Source organism: Manis javanica, chromosome 10 (genome assembly GCF_040802235.1).
Source record: "Manis javanica isolate MJ-LG chromosome 10, MJ_LKY, whole genome shotgun sequence".
NCBI classification, from domain to species: Eukaryota; Metazoa; Chordata; class Mammalia; order Pholidota; family Manidae; genus Manis; species Manis javanica.
Window position 1 is genome coordinate 113,917,581 of NC_133165.1, and position 18,209 is coordinate 113,935,789.

The 18,209-nt window shown below is 58.2% G+C and overlaps 1 long non-coding RNA gene across 1 annotated transcript; it reads right to left on the reverse strand.

The window, feature by feature from the left end:
• Positions 1 to 457: 457 nt before the first annotated feature.
• On the reverse strand, positions 458 to 7,897 carry LOC140843832 (uncharacterized). Its single transcript, XR_012121796.1, has 4 exons — positions 7,609 to 7,897; positions 6,046 to 6,227; positions 1,228 to 1,399; positions 458 to 736 (listed from the first exon to the last, which is right to left on the reverse strand). It is a non-coding gene; the product is annotated as an uncharacterized lncRNA (long non-coding RNA).
• Positions 7,898 to 18,209: the final 10,312 nt, after the last annotated feature.

An 18,209-nucleotide genomic window follows, 5' to 3' on the forward strand; every position in this document is an offset into this window, starting at 1 on the left:
GGGTGAACCCTGGGCTCCTCAGTATTGGGTTTGGGGCTCCAAACATGTCAGAGTGTGTCGTCACAGCCAGCACGGGAGGGAGGCTGCCAGCAAGGTAGAGGTTAGAATCTTGTGTCACCTCATCATAGAAGGAATTTCTCCAGCCAGTTCTTAGCACATGGCCAGGCTCTGGGATTTGGACCTTGCTCTGATGTGTCCCAGTTGTGCTGAACTTTCTGTGCCTGTTTTTTCATCTCTAAATAAGATGGTTATGGTGAGTGTGAGGTATAAATAAGATAATGCATGTGAAGCACCTAAGATGGTACATGGCATAAAGCAGGTATTCAGTGATGTAAGCATATCTTTCGGCTCCTGCTTATGATGGTTATGTTTGCCTGGTGTATTAGCTGTTGGTCGCTGCATAACGAATTGCCACAATACTTAGCGGCTCAAAACAACACACATTTATTATCTCACGGTTTCTGTGGGTCTGAAGTCCAGGTAACGCTCGGCTGGGTCCTCCAGGCCGCAGGGGCTGTCACAAGGCTGCAAGCAAGGTGCTGGTCCAGCCTCTCTGGTCTCATCTGGAGACTCAGCCGGGAACGATTTCCTTCCAAGTGCGCATGGCTGTTGGTGACATTGAGTTCCTTGCGGGCTTTCTGCTGTTCCTTCTTTGGCTCATTGCCATGAGGGGCTGTCCCCCATGGCAGGTCACAACATGTCAGCATGTGTCGTCACAGCCAGCACAGGAGGGAGGCTGCCAGCAAGACAGAGGTTAGAATCTTGTGTCACCTCATAGAAGGAACACCTATCCCCTCTGCTATAGTCCAGGGGTTGGAATTGAATCCCAAGTCCTGCCCACACTCGAGGGAATCACTGGGCCTTCCGAGGAGCGTGCACAGCACTGTCCAGGGCCCTGCTGCAGAGGTGTGGCCAGAGGGCCAGCACCTCCGCTCCTGCGGGCCGTAGCCTGGTGGGGTGACTCAAACCTTCATTCCTAAAGAGTTTGCGCTGTTAATAGTCCTGCCTGAACTGGGTAGTTGTCATTTTCCATGGACATTGATTCTGCTGTAAAGGACGTGGGTCACCTTCAGGGGACTCTGAATCCCATCCCGACCCTACCCTGTCCCCAGATCTCTAAAGCTCTCTGCTGTAGGGAGTCACCGCAAACCCCAGGTCCTTCTCTCAGTGCAGGAGAAATCTCACTGGGAAAATAATCCACCCCAATTCAAATACAGGAAATCTTACTGATTTAAGGATTGATGGGAGAATCAGACCTTTCCTAAATTCAGGACTTGCAACACCGATCTTTGAAACATTGGCCTTGGCAGAAAGAAATTGTCAACAAAAGAAACCCACAGTACCAGAGCTCTGCTGGGCAACGTGTGACAGGGATGGAACACCATCTGGAAGAGGAGATCTGCAGTGAAATGGCATGGGAAAATATTGATGCCCATGAAGATAAGTTCAGTCAAAGAAAATAAAATAAAAAGAATGAACTAGAGATAGGTTAATCACGCTTGATAACACTAGCTGAGAAACTGAAATAGCGTTAAGGTACATCAGTCCACAAAATCTTGCTCTTGAAAATTCTATAGTGCTGATAAAATGCCAATGAAAGTGTTTGTTACTCATAAACAAGGGGACAGAAGGCTGGGCCAGGCATCCTGGTGTCCCTCATGTCCCATACTCTGCCCTCCAAGACCCCTGTTGCCCCCAGAGCTCAGGGCTCACGGGGAACTGCACAAACTGTCCCCTCTGTCCCATAGCAGTACTGACCCAGGCACTGGCCCTCTTCCTAGAGAGGGACCTGATGGCAGAGAGAGGGGCTCCCCTCCTCGGGGAGCCTCAGGTAGAGGGCTGGAGGTGTGGTGCTCAGGGCTGGACCAATAACCAGGGGCCCGAGGCAGAGGCTCAGTGCAGAGGCAGGGTGGACCAGCCTTGGGCTTGCCCACGAGGATGGAGTTCTCCTAGGCCCACCCGGTCCTGAGCTCATGAGCTCACAGCCGGTGCGCTGGGGCCCCAGGCCAGCCACGGGACACTGGAGGAGGGGGCCTACCTAGCCCTGGGCTCCTGGGTCAGCACTGGAGTGGGCAGCCGAGTCTGGGAGAGGGGAGGGTCAGGAATGAGGAAAATCTAGGAGAGGGTGGGAAGAAGTGAGTATTTTCTGAGCACTTACTGTGTGCTTGGCACCTGACATAAACCTCTGTCATCTACTTAGGCTCACAACAATCCCCTGGGGAGGCACTGCTATTATTTGTCCGGCTTCCCTACAAGGATCCTGGTCCATGGCTGGGACCATGGTCCATGGCCACACATGGGCAGATTTCAAGCCCAGGTCCATCTTTCTACCCCCTGTGTCTCCAAAGTCCTCCTCAGGGGCCTGGCCTCCTATCCCAGCTTCCCTTGGATCCTTCCACGTGGATTAATCACCCTACCTCCCACCCCCAATTACTCCCTCTCTAATGGCACACACCCTTGTCTCTCAGGGGGAAACCCTCTCTCTCAGGAATGGCATCACTCTCTTTGGCCCTTTGGCCCAGACCAAAGTCCCCTGGCTTTTCCTAACCTGGGCCTGGCCATCCCCCACCCCTGCCTTCCTGGGCCCCATCTCAGGAGGCCCAACCCTGTGTGAACAGGGGCTGCACAAAAGGGCCGGGGCCTTTCTCCCGAGGAGAGGGTGGGGGAAGAGGCGGGATCCTGCAATTACAGGTCCCACAACCGGGCACTGTCAAGGCGGCCTCTGCCAGTTAGAGCCACCACGCAGGGAGTCAGTGGGTAGGGGCAGCACAGTGGCCAGGCAGAGCCTGGAGTGTCAGGTTAGGCGGGTGCTGACATCTATTGTTCGTTGGTTTGTCCATCTGTCCGTTCATTCATTCAGTCAGTCAGTCAATATTACCTGAGCACCTACTATGTGCCAGGCACTATACTATAAACAACAAGGGACACAGCAGGGACGAAGCAGATAAGGCCCAGTTCCAATGGAGCAAACTCTGGGGTAGGTGAGACAGATAAATACACACGACAGGTGAACATATGTCACACTTACAAGTAGAATTAAGTGCCATGATGGAAAGAAAACAGCATGAAATCACAAAAAATGGCAGGGAAGGGTTAGTGAGTGGGGGCAGCAATAGTTTCAAGCTGATCAAGGCAGGCTTCTTGGAGGAGGTGGCGTTGGAGCTGACACCTGGAAAGCAACACACAGCCAAGCTACAACCAGAGGAGGAGCATTCCAGGCAGAGAACACAGTGAGTGCAAAGGCCCTGAGTCAGGAGCACGGCTGGTGTTCCTCTGTGTGCAGGGACTGGAAACCTGGCCTACAGGGCAGGAGAGGACTGGGAGAGGGGAAGAAGGGAGGCCGCCAGGAGCTGCCATGTCGCGGAGCTGGTTCTCTGGAGAGCCGTCTGGACGCAGCTACTCCCAGCACGGTGCGCAGGTTGGCAGCTTGGCATGGACCATGGTGGGAGTGTTTACACCATGGAAATGGGCAAATGCCACAGATCGGGGCTTTCCTCCTAGAGAGCCCACTGTCATGGGTTGACCAGCACCCTGCCAGGGTTGGGCATGAAAAGCCCCAGGTATTGTCATGGACAGTTAGGGTTTTATTCCTGCATTTAACCTGGTAACCATGTCTGGCGGTCAGCCATGGGGGTCCTGCCCAATGCACAGAAAGGGAGACTGAGCCTCTTAACAATGACCCTCTGTCTTCCCCAACAGTTGGGGTAAATGTGTGCACATGTGTGTGTGTGAGAGAGAGAGAGAATGCATCAGCCTGTGAACAAGCATCTTTCCCCAGTTGCTCACAAGTTCAAGGAACCCCTCTTCCTCAAGGAAGTGTTAATGAGAATGACATTAGTTAAGCTCCTACTGTGTGCAGATACCTCCTAGACATCTTCTTACACATTTCAAGGAGGTTTGGAAAGGTTAAATGACATGATCAAGGTCACCTAGCTCTTAAATGATGGAGTCAGCCCTTGAATCCATGTCTGCTTGACCCCTCACCAGGGCTCTTCCCACCTGGCTGGGCCTCAGCGCCCCATGCCCTCCCTCCTTTGTGACCCTACACATACTTGCCCCATGCCTATAGTGCTCTGCAAGGTATTGGCAAGGAGGGCTCAGGGGAGCCGGGCCAAGCACAGCCCATTTCTGTGCGCACCCACTGTGTATCTGCCCGTTCAGTCCTGAGCTCGGGGATTTCTCTCTACGGTCCTGGGACATGTATGTCATCAGCCCCACTCTACAGGTGGGGAAACGGAGGCTTGGGGCAGTTCTGCCGGGACCCTGGGCCTCCCCTAGGGGCTGTGGCTCTCACAGGGCTGGGTCCCTCGGCTCGGCTCAGCCGGCAGGGGCCTGGGCTGCTCCTACACGGGCCTTCTCCTCGCCTCCTGCCGGGTCTTGGGTTCAAGACATTCAAGGGGACATGAGATGGGCCTGAGGGGAATTCTGGGCAGGAGACCCCTGGCAGAGGGCTCCCCACCCCGTCTGTTCTTCACCAGTCTGGAAGGCAGGCGCTGGAGGGTCGGGGGCTCCACTGGATCCGCAGCCTTGGGAAGCTCAGGGGCCTCCCTGAAGATGAGGAAACAGCCGGGCCAGGGCAGGAGGACCAGGGGGAGGGATGGCTGTCTGGGACCCTCCTGAGATGTGGCCCCAGGGCTGCTGGCCGCCTGGGACCCACGGACACTGCGATCAGCCCTTGGGGAGCCCCTGGGGAGCTGCCTCTCTACAAAGCTCCGTACACACGTCTCCCCTCCCCTGCGCAGCTACTTTCACCTGCTGAGTGGGTCACATCCAGGCTCTGCACACAGAGCCTCCTGGCTTTGTGACCTCCGTCTCCTCTACTCCTCTCTGGGTGTGTGAGTGTGACAATGGCCATCTAGCAGGGGGCCTAGGAAGATAGAAGTAACGACTATAAAGCACCATCATCCCCTCCTTAGACCCACAGTCCCCAGCGCGGATGATGGCAGCGAGGGTACTGACAGTGACAACTGAATGGGCACGCCATGCCAGGTGCTTCCTAAACACCCCATCTGCTCTGCCTTGTTTAGCTCTTGCAGTGGCCCTGTGAGGTGGAGGGTGTGATGGCCCTGTGAGGTGGAGGGTGTGAGGCCCAGAGAATGCAGTGACGTGCACGCGCTGCCCCGCTGCTGAGGGGCAGGGCTGGGGGCTGGGTCCCCTGCTGGTGGCTCCTGGCCTCTCCTCAGTTTGTTTCTCTCCCTGGGCAGGAGCCTGATGCCTTCACCTCCCCTTGCCAAGCTGCTCACCTGGCAGCTGGGGCACAGGACATGGCCAGAGGGCTGCCTCGTGAATGAATGAGGGCCTGGAACTGGGGGGCAGAGTGCTGACTGTACTAGAGGGCTGACGCTGCGGCAGGCTGAGCAGGGCGGGGAGCAGGGAGCCGGGGGCCTGCATCTCTGCTGACCTGCTCACCAGGCCAGCCTGCTCAGCCCTGAGGAGGCCTCCGCACCGAGAGACAGCACACATGGGCTGCTCCCCTAGCAATGTGGGGGTAAAGTGCATCCCTCTGCCCACCCCAACACACACGACACTTGGGGAGACAAATGGAGCTAATCCAGCTCTGGACAGTGGGAACCCCTGGCCACCCAGTGGGCACGTAGCGGGGCACCTGGGCATCTGCACCTCCCTGATGCCGAATGGGCAGGGCAGTCCCCTAAAAGCCTCTGTTTGCAATGTAAACACCCAGCTTCCTTCGTGGGGCTGCCCAGCCCCGCCCACCCTCCCTCAAGGTCAGGCGAGAGTGGGTGGGGGATGCAGCACACGGCTTCTCAGGCCTCCTGGGCCCATCAGTGGCTGGTTGTTTTCAACACAAGCTTAGAGGGGCCTTCCTTGTGGTACCAATGGTGGGTGTCAAAGAGAGCTCAGCTGGGATCATGTGACTGGCTCATTTTAAAACATGTCAGCCCAGGGGGTGCAGAGACAGGCCTCGAAGGATGCACGTTGGGCAGGCACACTGAGCAGGGCCACAGCCAAGGAGTGGGGAGCACAGTGCTGGTCTGTATTATAGGAAAAAATGGGGCCCGGGCCCCCCAGGATTGCCGGGCTTACTGTTGCATCGTGCGAGTTCCCATCGGCTCTCCCCTGTCAGGTACGCGATGGCACACTGTGCTGGGTCCGTTCGTCTTTATCTCCCTTGCTGGTCCCTGTTGGTCAACACCCAACATCAACTGGCTCCTCTGTCTCTGTGCCAGGCAACTGTTCAAGGGGTAACTGTAATCCTTGCTGTAGCCCTGAGGGATGGCATAGAAACCCATTCTATAGATGAGGAGACTAGGGCTCTGGCATGGGGTCCAGACTTGCCCAAGGTCATTCAGGTAGCAAGTGGCAGAGCTGGGATTTGAACCTGGCCCCATCAAGCTCCAAAGTCAATGCTGGGTCCATCCTGCCCCTGGAATTGCCCCTGGGCTGAGAGCCCATCTGCCCTCATACCTCCTTCCTGAAACTGCTAGTGTATGAGATGGGTGTTCCTGGGGTCCACACACTGGCAACTGACCAGGGTGGCGTCCACCCAGGACGCCCCAGTGGCTCTCACCTGAGGCCTCCCCAGCCAGAGCACTGGAGGGTGGGGCTCTCCCCCACCCCACCATTAGGGTCTGGAGAGGGCGTCATGGGCAAGCAGGGGACCAGATCGGGCTCCAGAACAGAGGGACTGTGGCCTGCTGATGGGAAGCCTAACCAGAGCTCCCCTCCTCCCCTTGGCCATGACCTCCACTCACAGCACCTCTTGGAGCATGGATGGGGTCAGCAGGGGAGAGGACTGGGCTGCACACTGGGGCCCTAGGCCTGGTCCCAGCTCTGCCTCCACGTGCGTACGCCCTCAGATGGCTGCTGCCACAGGTTTTCCCATTTGTAAAACAGGGAGAAGCTGGTGTTGCTAGGACGCCCTGGGAAAAGAATGCAGCTATTTCCCAGCACATTTCAGACACTGACTCCTACCAGCCAGAGACATCTCTGTCCCCGTCCGTGGACTGGGGTCATTGTTCTCAGCACAGTGGAGAATTGCCCCCAAGAATGAAGAATCAGGAGCAGGGGGACCATTGGGGGAGAAGGGACTCCCTTCTCACTTGCAGCACCCCCGCCCTTCTGAGGACCCTGTCTTGAGGGTCTCCTATGACCTTACGGCTGTGAAGTCCAAGTCCTCTGGCCGGGGCCCTCCTGACCACCGCTCAGGGGTCCCGTCCCTCCCCCTGCGCCCTCCCCTGCACTTCTCCCTTGAATGCTGGGTCCCTCAGGGCTCAGCCCCGATCTCCCTTCTCTTTTCAGCCTCTCCCAAGGGATCTTGACCACTCTCCAGACCTCCTTGTCCACATCTGCCCACGCCAGTCACTCCCAAGTCCCCAGCGACTGCCCTCACCTCTCTGCCCTGTGGCCACCACCCTCCTACCTTCTCTCCCGAGTCATCACAGAACCTCATACTCAGGCTGTTCCCACCTGAACTCTTCCTTCGCCCCTGAGCTGGCTTCCCTCCCCAACCCCCTCCTCACCCCGAGAGTAGCGCCCTGCGGCCTGAGCCCTCCCAGCAGCCTCCTCTCCCTCTACCTGCCCCCAGGGCGTCACAGCGCTTGCCCCCCATCCCCGCCCGCATCCACTCCTTCCCGCCTCTTGGCTCACCTCTCAGGACCAGCGTCATTGCTCAAAACGGGGGTCCCATCCCGCCTGTCCTGCCGGGTGCCTGGAAGTCCGCCCGCCTGGGCTCAGGGTTCTCTCCACCAGGCTGTGCCCCACCTGCCCTCCCTCCTCTGCACCCGCAGCGCACCTGGCTCCCTCCCACCGCAGGGCCTTTGGGGTGGTCCCAGGGCTCTGGGGCCCTCCGCCGAGGGACATTTTGTCCTGGAGCCTGTAAACCCTCCACCTGTAAAGTGACCGGCCCCCTGTCCGTGGCGGCCCCAACCTCAGCCTCGCCCCTCTCTGGACGGGGCGGGGCCCCCATGACCCCGCCTCTACCGTGGCTGATTGGCCCAGGCTGGACACCTGACCCAGCAACCCCGTGGGATTTTCTCCTGCGAATCTGACGCCGGATCAGGAGCCGCCGTGGTGGGCAGTGGGTGCTGCCGGCGCCAGGACTGCAGAGCCGCGGAGCTCCTTCCCTTCACGTGCGTGTTTCTCACGCACCTGCCTTCAGCTCACTGCGCTCTCAGAAAACAACCTCACGCTCCTCGGGCGAGGTTCCTGTTGCAGACGCCCTCCCGGGTCTTCCGGTCCCAGCACCCCCGGCCTCTCTCCAGGGCGCCCGAAGCTGCAGGCAGCGCCCCAGACAGGGCGGGTGGCCGCCTCGCCTGTCTGCAGGGACCTGCCTCCCGTCCCGGCCTTCTCCCTCGGAGAGGCGGCAGGAGACCGGGAAGGGCTGGGCTCCCTCCTGCCTCCACCTCTCACCTGCCACCGGCCCGGCCCGGCAGGCCCAGAGAAGCAGGGGGGCCTCTGCAGAGGGGATCCTGGGGCCAGGATGGGCCCTCTTGTCTTCAGCTCACTGCCAAAGGCACGGGGCAGAGTGAACTGCCGCCCCTGGCTTCTGTGTGGGGTCGGGGGCCCCCCAACCAGCCCTCAGCTGCCTCTGGGGGCCCGGAGTCGGGATGGGGACAGAGGTCGCGCCCCCAGGAGCCAGGCACAGCTGTCCTGAGGGGCCGGCCACATGTCCGTGCGTGGAGAGCAGAACTGCTAAAGCGGACCGACAGCAGCCCCGTCAGCGCCCCACCTCCCCACCTGCGCTTCCTCAGCCATCGAGTGTCCCGGGCTGGCCACTGCGTAGGCGTCTGGGGGGCGCCTGGGCCCTGAGAGGGAGCTGCGCCCTGGGTGAAGGGCATGTCCCTCTTTTGAGGAAATGCCCGTCCTCGCGGAGCTCTGAGGGGCCGGTGGGGGCTGACTGGATGGAGGGCATTCCAGCAGAGGGAGCTGCCTTCCGCTGGTATCTGATTGTCGCACTGATGGGTTGATTTAACTAATTTAGACAATTTCAAAAGCGCCCTGGCTGATGTCCCTCCTCAGTGTCCTAATTTGTAATGGGGAGGACTGGATCCCCCAGTACTGACCCTTCCCCACGTCCACAGCCATGGGCCTGGGGCTGGGTGCCCGGCCTGCTGGCCTGCTGGCCTGGTGTCTGAGAACGTGTTGCAGCGAGCAGCCAGGGGCGTGCTTGCACCAAAGAAGCTGCTGGCGCCGCCTCTGGCTGCCTCCCGGTGACGGAAGGAGCTGACAGCTCGCCAGTGGCTCCTGGGGACTCAGCAGCCCGGGCGGGCTGCCTGGTCGTGGGTATGGTGGGAAGGAGCTCCCGGGGAGGAACAAAGCGCTGGGGGTGCTGGGCCCGAGGGACGCGTGGGGGGAGGGGCAGGGGTCTGGGGCCGATTTGGAGCCGGTGGCCCACAGGGCGGTCATGGCATGGGGGGATGTGTGGGTGCAGGATGTGGAGCCCACGTCATGGCTGTGTGAGACCAGGCAGGTGACTCAGGCTCTCTGAGCCTCAGTTCATGGCCATTACTGGTGCTTACAAAATGATGTGGCACACAGTAGGTGTTTAATAGGTACTTTTAGAATCACTGAATAAATAAGGTTGCTGAAGGGATGGGATTGGCTAATGCATTTTAGCACAGTGCCTGCGCAGAGTCGTCCTAAATAAGTGATAGCTCTGGTATTGCTGCAGTGCTTTTTGATTGCAGGTGCAGAGGACTGAGGCGGCATGGAGTCCAGAGCTGAAGAGGAGGAAGTGGGCTGGTGTGACTGGAGAACAGGGTGGGGGACACGGGATGGGACTGGAGGCGGCCCCAGGGCCTGGACGCACAGACTTGAAGGCGATGGACAGGAGGCTCGACTCTGTCCTGGCTGAAGGGAGAGAGTCTCACATGGTTGGGGACTAGCAGGACCATCTGGGCACCAGGAGGCTGCTGGTGACCCCCCGACCTGAGGAGAGGACCGCGGAGGCAGGGAGGCACAAGCAGCATGTGCGACCTTTTTAAAGGGAACTTGCTTGAGAAGAAGAGATGGGCGGTAGCTGGAGGGTGATGTGGGAGGGACAGAGCTCTTATTCCTTAGGTCGGGAGACATGAGCAGGTGTAAATGCTGGTGAAGAGGACCGGGTCCACTGGCCCGCTGAAGGTGCTGAGGAGTCCTGACTAGCGGACTCCCTGGGGGAGGCAGGAGCTGGAGGGGCAGCCTATGAGAGGGGCCTCAGAAGGGCTGCGTCAGGTTTAGGGCAGTGGGAGTGTCATTGGCTCAGTGGGGTACAAAAGTGGTCATCATCAAGGGGAGAAGGTGGGGGCTCCAGGAAGCCACTGGGAGGGGCATAGGTCTCTGGGGAAAGAGAGCATTGCATAGGGTTGGGCATCTTTGCAGGACCATGAGTCAGCCCCAGCCCCTGACCCTGCGGGGAGGTGACTGCCTCTGCAATACGAGGCAGAGCAGGCTGCCTGCAGGTGGATCACTGGGACCAGCAGGTCCTTTGGGAGACGCAGGTAGGCAATGTTTCTAGGGTCAGCCCTTCACTACCTGCCAGGAGCCCTGTGCAAGGATTCTGAGGCTGCATCTTGGGTAACAGGACAGAGCACTGCAATCGACTAGTGATGTCTGCTCTGGGTACACAACGAAAGGAGTAAGCTTGAGCTGCTTTTGTGCTGCCCCTCTGGCCCAGGCAGCAGCAGAGAGTCAGAGGCCAGGGATGGAATGACATCGGAACTGGGTGTCATTCCAGCCCTACCAGGAACTCAAGCTGTGACCTCAGGCAAGTCCATTCTCTCAGCCCCAGCTTGTCATCTGTAAACTGGAAGTAATAATGCCACCTCTGGGTGGCTATGAGGATTAAAGGCGTAACGTGTACTCAGACACAGCAGCTTATGTCATCTCTGCAGGAGGGAAGCGGGGGAGTGCAGGGGAGCAAGGGAATGGGAGTCAGGAGGGAGGCTGAATGCGTGGTGTTCCGTTAGGGTGGCGGCCTGGGGACCACACATGCACGTGTTTTTCTCTTCTCCTGGGCTGCCTGCAGAGCCTCATTAGGAAGGGAGGCACATGGAGGCTTGGGGTCAGGAGGATCCAGGCAGTTGCAATGCATCTTTTGGCCAAGCCACTCAGTGGCTCTGAGCTTACTTTCCTCATTTGTAAAATGGGTGATTATCCTGATGAATTAGAGCAGTGAGGCTTACCAGAAGCCCCTGTGGCCTCTGGCATCAACAATCCTAGATAGAGAAAGGACAAAAGTCTGTTTTCAGCCTCTTTCCCCCAACCCCTGACCCTCCTCTTCTGGAACCATTTCTCCTTCTCTCTAATCTGGAGACAGAGTATTCCCTCTCCTAAACTTCTTTCTCCATCTGGATTCAGTTTCCCATTTGTACAGTCGGGGAATAGGTTGTATTTGGAATAGAAGGGCACTGAGATCTCTCCCAATGATTCTGACTCAAATCTGCTGTTGGGAGAGGGCTGGAAACACTCAGACTAGGGTGTGAATGACTGCTGCCACATCAGCACAGCACTGCTTAGCTGTGCACCTAAGAGCGACATTTGGTCTCAGCGCTGCTGTGGATGCCACACGCTGAGGGGAGAGAGGACTGCGGCTCCGCTGGAGAGGAGGACTGGGCTGGGCAGGGGTGTGGCCAGGGGACTAAGGTGCAGTTGCAGGACTAGGCTGTGAGCAGTTCAGCAGATGGCCCAGGGCTCCTCAGGGCCTGCCTGGAGGCAGCCAAGGGTCCTCTGTAGCCCGGGAGGTGGGGTGGGGAGTAAGGGAGGAAGAAGCTGCAAGCTCAGCAGAAGGAAGAACCTTCTGACAGGTAAGACCCTAAAGATGGAGCAGCCCCTGGGAAAGTGGGGAGTGGTGGGCAGGGGAGACATGCCAGTGTAGGCAGGAGGGCAGGAATGCAGCAAGGGGCTTCCTTTCTGAAGGAGAGGGGCTGGGGGGCCATGTGCATGGCATGTGGAGGCTGGCATGGCCTCTCTGGCTCTATTATACTCCTGCATTGCAATGCCTCCCTGGGATTTTTGTCTTTCACCAGGGATAACAGCTCCTCAGTGGGGGAATTTCAGGCATCAACAAAAGTGGGGGTGCTTTCTGGGGTTCCTCTGTCTAGGACATCTGGTGCATTAAGTGTCTGCTGAATGCCTCCTGGTGGTAGGAATGGAGCTGGGGTCCAGAAGTGAATAATACGGGGACCCCAGTGGTCAGGAGTGGCTGAGGCAGGGGTCTGCTGGGTCCCCTAGGATCGGCACTGCTCTGTACTTGCAGAGAGTCACAGCCAGCTCGGGGCAGTTCACAGTCCTTATCCCGCATGATCAACACAGGCCCCCAATCCACCCGCATCCTCCACAAGCAGGGTGCAGACTTAGGAGCAGTGGGGAGCCGCCGAGGGTCCTGTGCAGGGGAGGCACCCTGACTGCCATATGGGCAGCAGGGAGCCCAGGGATGGCTGTGCAGATGGTAGGGGTTGGACTTGGGAAGCAGGTGGACAGGACGTGGGGTGCTGCCTGGTGCAGGGGTCAGGGACAGAAGACAGGCCCAGGGCCGCCCCGGTGTCAGGTCTCGCTGCCTTTGAAGGAGACACCGTTCTGAGCTGGTGCCTGTGCCATCACCTCCCAGCTCTCTACTCCCTGGGGCACTCGTTCCAGGGTCTGGCCCGCCCTGGCGGTCCTGCTCGCTGCTCGGCCCTGCCGGGATACCTGTGCCATGACCCAGGTCTTTGTGCGAGCGAGTTGTCCCACAGGCCTCTCAGCAGAGGTCTGGGTCTGGGCTTCCACAGCTTGAGCCAGGACCTCATGCCCCTCCTGGGCCCCGCAGCCCCCGTTTTGTTCCCTCCTCCATGTCTGGGTCCAGCACCACCACGGACCAGGCTCCAGGTTTAAGGCCAGACAGCCTGCATCTAACCCAGCGCTCCCACTATGGCTGCAGCATCTGGGACCTCTGTGGAGTCCCTCTGGGGACGGGCCACCCACCTCCTGGTGTGCACAAATTTAAGCTGTTTTTAGACAGAGTTATCGGGGTGGGGCTGCTCCTAGATGGCTGTCCCAGAGAGAAGGGCACACTGGGGACCCATCATATGCCAGAGCTGCCCTGGGAGAGGTCTGCTGAGCTCCAGCTATAAAGCCAAATGTTCCCAACAACAGAGGGCTGGTTGACAATCGGCTTCACCCAATCTTTACCAGGACCCCACAAGGCAGGTGGTACTTTCCCCTATTTTCTGGATGGGGGTAGAGCTCAGGGATGCTGAGGAAATTGTAAGCTCAGCTGGAGGGGGACATGGCAGCCTGTGGACCCCACTGCATCCCGGTTCCTGCCACTCTTGCCCGCCACTCCATGCTGAGCTGGTGTGGGGGTCATGAGGATTGAAGGAGAAAGTGCTGGGACCAGCTGCCATTGTTACTGTCTTCTCTGCCCTCTCTCTGTTCCCACTCCCCACCATCCACTGCCCAGGGGATCTGACCAGGCCCACTGACCGGCTCTTCCCTGGGACTCTGCTCTGGGCCCCTCTCTGAACCCCAGGCTTCCACGCCTTCCTTTGTGGGAGCCCTCCACCCCAGAACGCCCTCCTCCCTCCCGTTTCTCACCATGCAATCTCCAAGTACCTTCTAAGCACCTGCCCTCCAGAGAGATGGGAGGTCCCCTGTGCTCAGCAGTGGATGGTCATTGTCAGGCCCCATACCCTCTGGACCCCTCGATCAAGGCAGGGCCAGGCCCCAACCCCTCAGCATCTCTGGCTTTGCCTGGCCCAGAGGAGGTGGCTAGGGTATTTACGAAGTTTATTGAATATGAACCACCTGGCCTGTCCCATGTTCCACCATATTTTTGAAAAGGAGACGAGGCTCTGAGAGTTGAGTGGGAGGCCCAAGGACTCGCAGGGAGTGCTGCAGTGCAGGGGTGCAGGCTCTGGGGTAGCTCCGACTTCATGTGCTCCTACTTCCCAGATACCAAAAGAGGTGGCAGCCAGGGAAGAGAAAAATAATATAAAGAAAAGTGATACATCAGCTTGGTCCTGAGCTTGCTCAAAGATGGAAAAACATGGCATGGAAACACCCCAGGAGCTCCCTCCTCCTGCCTCTTGCTGAGGTTCTAGCCAACTGTTGTCCAAATGAGTCTCCCTTCCTGTTCCAGGATCGTCCATTTCACAGGGGGCAGGTCAGAGAAAGCTGTGGGCGGGGCGGGGCCCGGCCAGGACCCTGGACAGCTCAGAAGAGTCGGCTGCCCCTGGCAGTGCTGAGATGGCACCTGAGATGTGCTGGGAACCTTCAGTAGAGTGGGAAGGAGCTGGCCTGGCACTTGAGGGCAGGAGCAGGGTGGATGGAAGGGGAGAGCAGGTGTCCAGGAGTCTGAAGATGGGCCTGGAGTCCAGCTTTACCACGTGCTAGCTGGGGAGATCGCCAAACCTCCTGGAGCGTCAGCGTCCTCATCTGTAACGTGGGGTTTGTGGTCTCCTTTCCCAGGGCAGTTTGCCCCAGCTGAGGGTCCTAGCCGGGCTGCTGTGAGAAATAAATCAGCTACAAGAAACCTGGAAGAGCTCTTTAAAAAATGATAAAGCGCTCACAGGCAGCTCGTGGGGGCCAGGCCATGGGTCCTGGCAGCCCAGGCCATCCACCAGGGGAGGCTCAGGGGTGGTGGGAGTGGTGCCAGGAGCACATACCCCTACCCCCCGGCTCTCTCCTAACCCCGGCCCCAGAGAGCTGTGAGCTACAGCATCCTCCAGGCTCTGGCAGCCTGCGAGGGATGGCTGGTCCCCCTGGGTGTGGCCTCTGCCCAGCTCCTGGAGACTGCAAGCCTGGCGCAGAGTCGCCTGGGGCAGGGGACACCATTCCTCAGCATATCTTAGACCAGTTTTTGAGTGACAAATGCCTCGCAGGCCTCCCCGCTCTGTCTCCCCTGCCTCTGTCCTGGCATGTTGTCGGAGCCCAGTGAATATCCGCTGAGTAATTACTACGTCCTGCATGCTGGCTATGACCCAGGCGCTGTGGTGGCCTCAGAGGGCCTGCAAACCTAAGGTAATTCTGCCGATGAGGCATTAGCAGTCCTCCACGACCCAGGTCTTGCCTGTGTCTCCCTTTATTCCAGTCCCTGCCCTGCATACACCCCACACTCTGCTTACTACTCCCCAAATGCCTCCCACTCTCCATCCATCACAATATTCTGATGATCACAGCAAAGCTGGAGGGTGGAAAAGGTCCAGTAAATGAAGTAAAAAATCACCCATAACCTTATCCCTAAGGCTGACATTTTGCTGTATATACTTCCTGCCTTTTTTCCCTCCCTCTTTCTCTTTTCCTTTTTTCAAGACAGAGAATTAGCTGTAGTCTTGTATAAGCTCCTTTGCTAGTTCCTGGGGCGTGTGCTGACCAAGACATCATTTTCCTGCCACATCATATTTCAGCAACGTGATTTAACTATTTAAAAGTTTCTGGACGTGCTGTAATCTTTTAAGCTGATGTCTTCTGGCTGGACATTTAGTTTGTTTCCCATTGAGCTATTATAAAGACCCTCCAATTACTTCCTCAGGACACCTTAGGAGATGAATTTCCTGACTAGGGGATATCATACCATGCTTTTTTGAGACTCTGAGCCTTCGCATAGGCTGATCCCCCTTCTAGGCTGTCCTTTTCCTTTGTCCTCAGAGTGAATTCTTATTCCTCTGAGGTACACGCATCCCCTTCTTCCCCTGGGCAGCTGCTGCCCTTCCCCCTGGTGTCACGAGTGCCTGTCGACCTCCTGCCCTTCCCCCTTCACCCCCCAGCTTCCAGCACATAGTAGGCTCCTGGGAAATGCTTCCCAGCCAAATGAGCCAACCCCTGGCTGGGTTAGTAGTGGGCTCGTGTGGTGTTTCTGTTAGTCTCCATGAACAAGTGCTGCTGTGTTATTACATTTTTCCAAAAGCAGAATGTCTGCTGTGTTTGCCAGATTGGTTGCTCATTTAGGAGTGGGTTTACCCCGCCCATCCTACACTCCTCATTTCCTGCCTTCCAGGGCCCAGTCACTGGGCACCTACTGAGCTCCAGGGCTGGGCGAGGGGGCATGACCTCCAGGAAGCAGCCTGGACCAGGGTAGGGGCCTAGGACTGGGTGGTGCGAGTAATGGCAGGTCCCTTTGGTAGGAGCTCATGCTTTGCTTCAAAGGAAGAGATGAGTGACAGGCATACAGTAGGTGCTCAATGAATGCATGTCCTCAGAAGGTAAGAGATGTGTCTGGGAGCTGAGAGGAGGGCTGCTGGGATCAGGGGTGGTAAGGAAGCTGGCCTAAGATGACAAGTGTCACAGGGACTTCTCTGCTCTCACACCAGGGACCAGGACCACAAGCTCTACTATCCCAAACCGGTGTCCTCCAGGGGCTCCTGAGCCACCGCCAGGCTATGGCTCTGCCCTGGGCAGGGGGCAGGTGGACCCTGTTGGCTATTGAGACACAAGCCAGCTCCCAGGCAGGCATGATGGTTTCCGTCATCGGCTCTCTTGGAAACGTGCTTGGGCAGCCTCAGCTCTGAGGGGCAATGTGCTCCCTGCTGAGCCCAGGTGCTTCTCTGTGCTCCACAGAGCTGGGCAGCTCGGCTGGGGGCGCTGCAGAGCTCTGCACGCCCAGGGCAGTTTGGGTCAGTGCATCTCATCCTTCGTTTGCCCATTGACTCACTCAGTCAGTAGACATTGGCCTCGTCCTGGTGCCGGAACACAGGACCCCACAGAACCCTGCTCCCATGTGCAAGTCTTCAGGGGCTCCTGTGGTACCCTGAGCCCCATGTGACCCGCCTCGTGGTGTGCTCCAGTGTCTCGGGGTCCACTCAGTCCTGCCTTCCCTACACTGCCCCTCCTGGGCATCTGCAGCTCCTTCTGTCAGGAATGACCGGCAGGCTCACCCCCAGGTTCACATTCTGTCCTTACCCTCAGGACCAGCCCTCAAGCCCTCTTCCAGGAAGGAAGCCCTGCTCCATCCCCTGGGGTCGGCATCTCTCTTCCCTCCTCACACTCAGTCCAGGCTGGTCCCTGGACATGGCCGGAAGCTAGAGGCTGCATCTGGGTGCCCTCTGCCTTCCTAGCTACCCAGCAAGGGTCTGGCACATGCCACGATGACCCACATGCCACCTGAGTGGATGATGGATTTGGGCCACTGACCAAACCTTGTCTTGGCAGTAGTCCTGTGTGTCTCCCTGGGGTTTCTATCTTAAATTCCCGGTGACCGCTCCCTTACTCCTCCCTTCCTGTCTTGTGAAGAGCCTGCCTTGGGACTCTGACCCCCACAGGGCAGGCAAACTCCAGCCGGGTGTCTGCAAAGGTCAGTGGGCCCCAGTGGGGCAGTGAGTAATCCTGTGGGGACCTCCCTGGTTGGTGAAGGCACTGGCCATCCCACTGCCCAGGGCTGCTCCTTGGGGGTCACGTGGCAGCTCCCTGCTCCTGAGGAGAAGCACAGGGCCTGCCAATGCTATGCCCACCACCCAGGCTTCACCCATCCTTGCCATTTGCCTGGCTGAGGTGGTGTCTCCAGCCTGGCCTCTTCACTGCCCCAGAATCGCCCCAGCAGGAGTGAAAGTGAGGTCTAAAGATGAGGAGGAGGGGGTGCCCAGCTGAGGCCCCCTTGGCCAGCCCCTGCCTCCTGTCTGGCCTCAGGTCCCCAGCCCAGGCCTCTACCCTTTTCCTCTGTAGCCCCTCCTCCTCTGTCAGGGCTACCCGAACAAACTCTAAAAAGATAAACTGGACCAAGTCATGTCCCTGACCAAAACTGTCCATAGCTCCCCACTGTCCCTGATAAAAAGTCTACCCCCATAGGCAGGCATCCAAGGCCCTTCTTGATCTGGTTCCTGTCCCTCCCTCTTCCACTTCATCCCCACCCCCACCCCATTTCCTCTTTCTCTAGCCCCACTGCAGCTGCCACGCCAAGACCTTTGCATGCTCTGTTCCCTCTGCCTGGAATGCCTTTCCATACCTCCTTTCCCTGGCAAGCATTTATTCAGCTGGAGTGTGTCTACCTCCAGGAATCACACCAAGTGGCTGTCCCCTCTTCCCTTCTGTGTCCTTGACTGCCTCCCTAACAGACTAGGCTCTCCCCAAGGCCAAGCTAGGCCTGAGACACCCACATGTCCTCATCCCTGTCTCCCAAGACTCCAGCTGAAACAAGAATGATGAACCTGGAGGTGGGGACCTGATGGGGGAAGGAACCTATAAACCTTTGTTGAGGCCCCTTAGGTGGGCCTCTGAGAGCGGCACACCCTTCTCACCTCCCACGCAGTTTGGGAGGGCCATGCATGACCTGTACCCTGACTACAGACCCTGTGGACCCT